The sequence below is a fragment of the Pyrgilauda ruficollis genome, unplaced genomic scaffold, assembly GCF_017590135.1.
Source record: "Pyrgilauda ruficollis isolate IOZ18807 unplaced genomic scaffold, ASM1759013v1 scaffold290, whole genome shotgun sequence".
NCBI lineage: Eukaryota > Metazoa > Chordata > Aves > Passeriformes > Passeridae > Pyrgilauda > Pyrgilauda ruficollis.
In genome coordinates this window covers 25,077-31,386 of record NW_024524267.1, presented here as the reverse complement: position 1 = coordinate 31,386, position 6,310 = coordinate 25,077, and the positions used below count along the sequence as shown (strand labels likewise).

At 37.4% G+C, this 6,310-nt stretch overlaps 1 long non-coding RNA gene across 1 annotated transcript in view; it reads right to left on the bottom strand.

Moving 5' to 3' along the window:
• Window positions 1-3,027: 3,027 nt before the first annotated feature.
• The window catches only part of LOC121356287, a 28,353-nt gene continuing 25,070 nt past the window's right edge, over window positions 3,028-6,310 (bottom strand). The window contains exon 4 of the long non-coding RNA XR_005955534.1: window positions 3,028-4,532. This is a non-coding gene — a long non-coding RNA (uncharacterized LOC121356287). The remainder of the gene's footprint in view (window positions 4,533-6,310) is intronic.

The following is a 6,310-nucleotide window of genomic DNA, read 5'->3' as shown; positions in this document are numbered from 1 at the left end:
TGATATCATGGAAAAACATCGATTTCTTCCATCATAATGAACAGAAGCACAAACATAGTCACACAGTCACAAGAACACATCACAATTAGACAGAATTTGAATATGATGTTATAGTTTATCACCCTTCCACACCGTCATGAAAATATAATTTGAATGGTGGCATTCCTACTATTTTTACTTTTTTTTAAATCACAAGTGAATAATATATTTTTATCTGAAGAAGCAGCAAAATAAACTGCAGAGCAAAGCCATCAAAGCTGAGTTCAGGGTGCAGCCAAAGGACCATAACACAAGAAAAGTCCACTAAAAAAGTCTTTGAGAAAGAATGAAAAGAAAAAAAATTCTAAAATCCAAACTCCTATTTTCAAAAATAAGCTAGAGATATTTCCTTCCTACTGGCTGACCACTTATCCTTATCCTATCTTATCTTATCCTGTCTAAACATGCTGAACCTTCTCCACTACAAAGCTTAACATTTTATTTATTTACTTTTTTATAAAATATGAATTTATATAAACATGTCTTTATCATCATCAACAGTTATTACCAGAAAAAGAAGTGCCCACATTTTTTTAACTCCATATCTGTTGGTCGATCAAATTAAAAGTGCATATGTCTTTCAGAGAAATTATTTCAGTGTTATCTCACAAAAAAAAATCTTCAAAACAATACAAATCACATGACTTTATGATTATTTTTCAAATTTTAAGAGCATGTTTTTAAAGGGAAAAGATTCTTTTACCGTTAGTGATAGTAGTCTTCAAATCAGTGATTTCAGAGAGGCTGAATTTTTATGCAATTTATGCTGTCCAGTGGTCAAGAGGTGTGGTTGCAAAAATTACAGTAATTCAGCAGGCTCTTTGCGTTGAATTTTCTATTTTTATATTTTTCTTTATTTTTTAAACTTCCTTAGCAGGAATAAGTCATTATACAAGGATCAATTTACAATCTTTTGATTAGATGATCCCAGTTTCCTTTTATCCATATTAAATGTTCATTATAGGAAGCTCAAAATCCATATGGATTTTTAAGGTACTTGAACTTGGCCCAAGGATTCCTTTGTCATTGGTGAAGAGAAGAAGATGGTAAGACTGAATGACCACACAATCCCCAATTCCTTAACAGTAAAAAAAAATAGAGAAATTATGATCTGGAATATGTGAATTATAATCTCAGCTGCATGCCCAGTCCCATGACTGTTCTCTCATCCTGCTGAAATTGCTTCTGGTGATATTTTATCCAGAATTTTCCTCAGTCTTTGGCACTTGTCTTCATTCCTATTCAAAAATTTCAGCCCTGGAAACTACCAGGCAGCTGTTGGAGGTACTGTTGGAAGAAAAATTACTTCGATCTAATTTTTTGTGTTGTTCCACGTAAAGCATAATTTTTTGCCCCTAAACATACATCAGTATACATTAAAATTTAAGAATTTTGTTACCTTATTTCAGAATAAAGAGTTCTTAAATACTGGCTTTATTCAGTGCTTAACAACTACTTTGTGATTTAAAAAAAATATAGATTATTTGGAACTTATTTACTTTATACAAAAAAATTAAAGCAAACCACATCAGCATTTCAAATTATTAATATCCTGGTCACCTCAGAAGTGTTGTGAAATGCTATTTATTTTAATGCTCTGTAACTGCCGTGTGTTCAAACAGGATAATAACACTGACTAATTGACACTACTGCAATTATACCAAATAATCTCAGAGAAATATCAGCATGGAAGCCAGCAAGCAGCTGTAACCATGACATCAGAGCTCTAAACACAATAATATCTGGATTAAAATGAAAACACAATCTAAAGGCAGAACACGAATAGAGAGAATGGTTCTTACTGAGCACAGGAACAGGTTTCCCAGAGAAGACAAGGAATTTTCATCCTGACAGGACAAGGACACCACAGACCCTCAATCTTTCTACAACATTCCTCAATATGTATAAAAGTAATTTGTTCTTTTTCGCCTGTTTTAAGCAGCCTTAATGAAGGTTATCTGGGCTCAATACATATAAAAAATTAAATGAAAAATGAAATTACATTAAGAACATATCTATTCATGTGAATTTGCTTCAAGCTTCCTTTTTATTCAAGTAGCCTGTAAACTTAGGCAGGTGAAAACTGTTGTCAGAAGGATAAAAATTAAAGTAAATCATTTCCATTTTTCTTGGAACAGGCTTCATACATAGAATTTCCCAGAGTTTAGAGCTAATTTAGTGAGTTAGTCCACTGAATTTACTGAATTAGAGTTTGGTCTACAGTTTACTGATAGAATACAGCACCATACCTGCCATCAAGCTGGCATACTCAAGATTTTGTACTTCTCTTTTGGGGTAGTATAAATAGTTTTTTAAACTTTTCTATGTAGTTCCTTAATTTTTTAGGTTCAATGTTCATGAACAAACAACACTGAGTATTTGGGTTATGCACTGAAAGTGCGAATATGATTATTAATAAAGTAGATACAGATGTGAGGCCTAAGGTATATGTTTTGAATCACTGTTCATTTCTTGATATTAAATATTAATTCATTAAGACATGGGTATTTTATGTGATCTCAGCAAAAGTTAACTGAGTTCCTGCATTTTCTCTCAGAAGTAGAATATAATCCTGATTCTCACCTCTTGCATACTACACTCTCTTCATGGCAAGGATGAATTTGCTGAGAAATGAAGACCGGGGCACCACGACTTGATGTTTACATTTGTTTTCTTAGTAGTCCAGTTGTGCAATATCTCAGCACCTTATATCAAAACTGCCATTCCTGACTTCATAACTGGAAGTTTCATGGTTATTAATTATACATTTCTGTAGTAGTACTTTGGTAGGTTGATTAGAGTTATCACTGCAGGACTACACTGACAATGGTGTTCCATATTCCAGACTATCTCTGCTGGGAGGAAAGGCTGGGGGAGCTGGGATTGTTCCCTGGCAGGGTGGGCAGGCCCTGGCACAGGGTGCCCAGAGCAGCTGTGGCTGCCCCTGGATCCCTGGCAGTGCCCAAGGCCAGGCTGGACACTGGGGCTGGGAGCAGCCTGGGACAGTGGAAGGTGTCCCTGCCATGGCAGGGGGGGGCACTGAATGGGCTTTAAGGTCCATTCCAGTCCAAACCATTCCATGATTCAATCAATGTCCCAAAGATGTTGCATTCCCAGCACCCAGCCAAGCCCCTGAACCAGCACCAGTGACAGGCCCTGCTGTGATCTGAACTCTATATTCACAGATTTTTTCCCCAGCATTTCCTCTAATGCTACAGGATTCAGGGGTTATATTTTCAACTTTTAAAAAAGAAGTTCTCAGTTAAGTTTTCACTGAACTTTAAAGCTTTTACATGAGATATTTAACTAAAGCAACTTCTGATATGCTGTATTTATTCATATTTATTTTTTAGTGATATCATCTTTTTGCCCCAACAGAACTGAAAGGATTGCTCAGCTGTGTGGTTTGGGTCTCTGTGTTATGTTTTTATTATTTTTAGTTTAACAATTAAATAAGCTCAGAAACACAATTAGCTGCTTGTTCCCACTTTGCATTAATCTTCAACTTCACGCAGCCTCCCACAAAATTCAGGATCATCTCCTGATTCATATCTTATACATGGGTGCATTTACCACACATTTTCAATATAAGAACTCTGAGCATTCTGCATTCTGGAAATGATGCAGTTGAGCAGATGCCTCCCTTATAGGAGTGTATTATTTTAAAGATTGAAAAACAAGCCATTGTAAAGATTTGAATTTCGTCCTTTCTGAAAGTTTCCAAAATCTACTTAAGTCATGCAAGATTAATCACTCTAAGCAAAATGATTCTTTCTCTTTGCTTTAAGTCAAGCGATAGAAAGTTAAAACAAAATTTCATAACTTTTGCAACTAATTAATTACAATTCTAGCACAAATATTTCAACTTTCAGTGAAGAGCAGCTAAAGTTAACTTAGACAACAAGAGCAGAAGATGCCACAGAACATTCTAGATTTCCAGATTTCCAGGCACCATGAACTGCTCTTTATTTAACTTCAAGAAACTACTATAGAATGCTACTCTGCCCATGGTGCTTACATGGAACAGGAAAATAAGAACTGCAATTATATAACCAGAATTCTTCATTTACACTGGTGTATGAGGTAACAAATATCAACATGTCTGTGATGTGCAAGGGCTATAGAATGAGAAACTCCATAAAATAGAGTATTTGGCATTTCTTGGAGAATGAGAATAGACCTAACCAGAAAAATTTCTTACTGGCCATTTTTTACAAAATGTCTTGTTCTTGCTGTGTTTTTCTCAAGGGAAGATGAGAACTTTGCAGGAGCACAGAGTGGGCTAAAAGGAAGGAGGACAGGCAATTCATGATCTTATTGCGTGAGAGATGTATCTCTTATTATAGTGGGAGGTAGACCTGGAAAGGAACTTTTGATGTTGCTGCACCAAAAATAATAGTTAAAAGTAAGACTTCAAGAAACCCTTCTGGACTGTTCCCTCAGCTTCTCCTTGGCTTCTTTAGCAGCAGGATAAGGATGTCCAAATGCTTCATCTGTCAGCCATGAAAAGAAAGAAACAAACAAATGAATGAATAAACAAAATAGTTATAGATTCATGGAATTATAGAAGAGACCCACAAGAATAATCCAGTCCAACTCCTGTCCCTGCACAGACACCCCAACAATTCCTGCACAGACACCCCAGCATTCCCAGCCTGTGGCTGAGAGCGTTGTCCAAATGCTCCTGGAGCTCCATCAGCCTTGGACTTTCCTAACTGGAGTTCAGCACTCTAAAAGGTGCTCAGCATCAACAAGAATGAAATGTCTAAGCAGAGAATGTTTTATCTGAAAGTCTTATTTTGTTGAGTTTTAAGCTTCAGTAAGGTAAAATTTGCTCTACTAGAAGGTATGTTGAACTGACATTCAAATACCTTTTCATCTTTAATAGGTGTTTGTATTTTAATTTCATAATAAAATATCAGGGGATACTTTTAAAACTTCTCAAGCATGATGCTACAAATTTTCAGGCTCTCTTGCAGTTTTATAAAAAATATTTGAGCTGTTCCTAAACAAACTGGGCAAGAGAAAATACTCGAAAGCTTGCTTTACTTCAGGATATCGTGCAACATCTGGACAAAAAGTCCTCCAGTTATCAGCAAGCCTCTATGCTGCAGTAAGGGGATTACCAGGAAAAAGCTCTTCATTGTCATTCCTGAGCTGAAATGAGTTTAGAAGTTAATCTTTTATTGAATTCTCTTTAATAAGATTTCTGCTAAAGGCTGCAGACTGCATTTCCTTTACCCAGCTTGAAGTAAGTTTGCGTTTCCATGCTCATTTAAATGTTTTGGGTAAAGATAAGCTGTGCTCCCCTCACCTAGAGGGAAAAATCTGTCCAGATTCCAATGTGTCCATGGTGTGCAAAGGTACACCTTCCTTCCCATCAGTGCTCTCCTCTGACACAGGCATGGAATGGTTACCAGGTGTCTACAAACAGATGGGTTTGCTTTGAAACAGAGCTGAGGCCAGCAGAGAGAGGATCCAAGAGAAAGGTGGATCACCCAGATGTTCAAACCTGTCTCTCTTAGTTTGTGGATTTTTTTGGTTGGTTTTTTTTTCCTTCTTTTTTTAAAACTAATATGTAAGTGATAGCAATATTCACAAACTTGACTTTTCCACTGTAAGGACCACAGGAAAGATTAGCAAGATGTCCTCGTTTGATAAGAAAGTGAGTTTTTTGGGAAGTTGTAGTCAAAACCAGTCAGTAGTCAGATTTGAATATTAGCACCTGGTGTGACCACTAAAGACATGGACCACCTCTGGGAACACAGGGGATTAAAAGCAGAGAACTCTCAGGGAAACTCTCTTGGTCCGTGAACGAAGTCAAGCCTCCCCTGCCCAGCTGCGGGGCAGCTGGTGGAAGAGGAGACGCCATGTGGCCCAGAGTGACATAGGCCAGAACCTTAGACAGAAAAGGGGGGTGAAGGCCTTGCAGGATGAAGGAGTGGAGGAGCACTGAGAAGCATCGAGCAGGCCCCCCAAAAGAGAGAGAGAGAAAGAGAGCCTGTGCCTGTGCTACCTTGAAATTTGGTATCTTGTGCTGGCAGCACAGCCAGCGGAGAAGGAGAAAGGGAGAATACGGCAAGAAGATGCCCGGCCACCATGAGGGTTCTGGGCAGGCAAGATTTTAACCCTTTTCTTAGATGATGGAGACCTTACAAACACTGATACTCCTAGATCTGAATGAGAAGAGAGATAGAGATGAAACAGGAAGAAATGAGCAAGTGTAGTAAAAGTTTATGCAAGTGAAAGATGTCAGAAGAAGTTGAGAAGA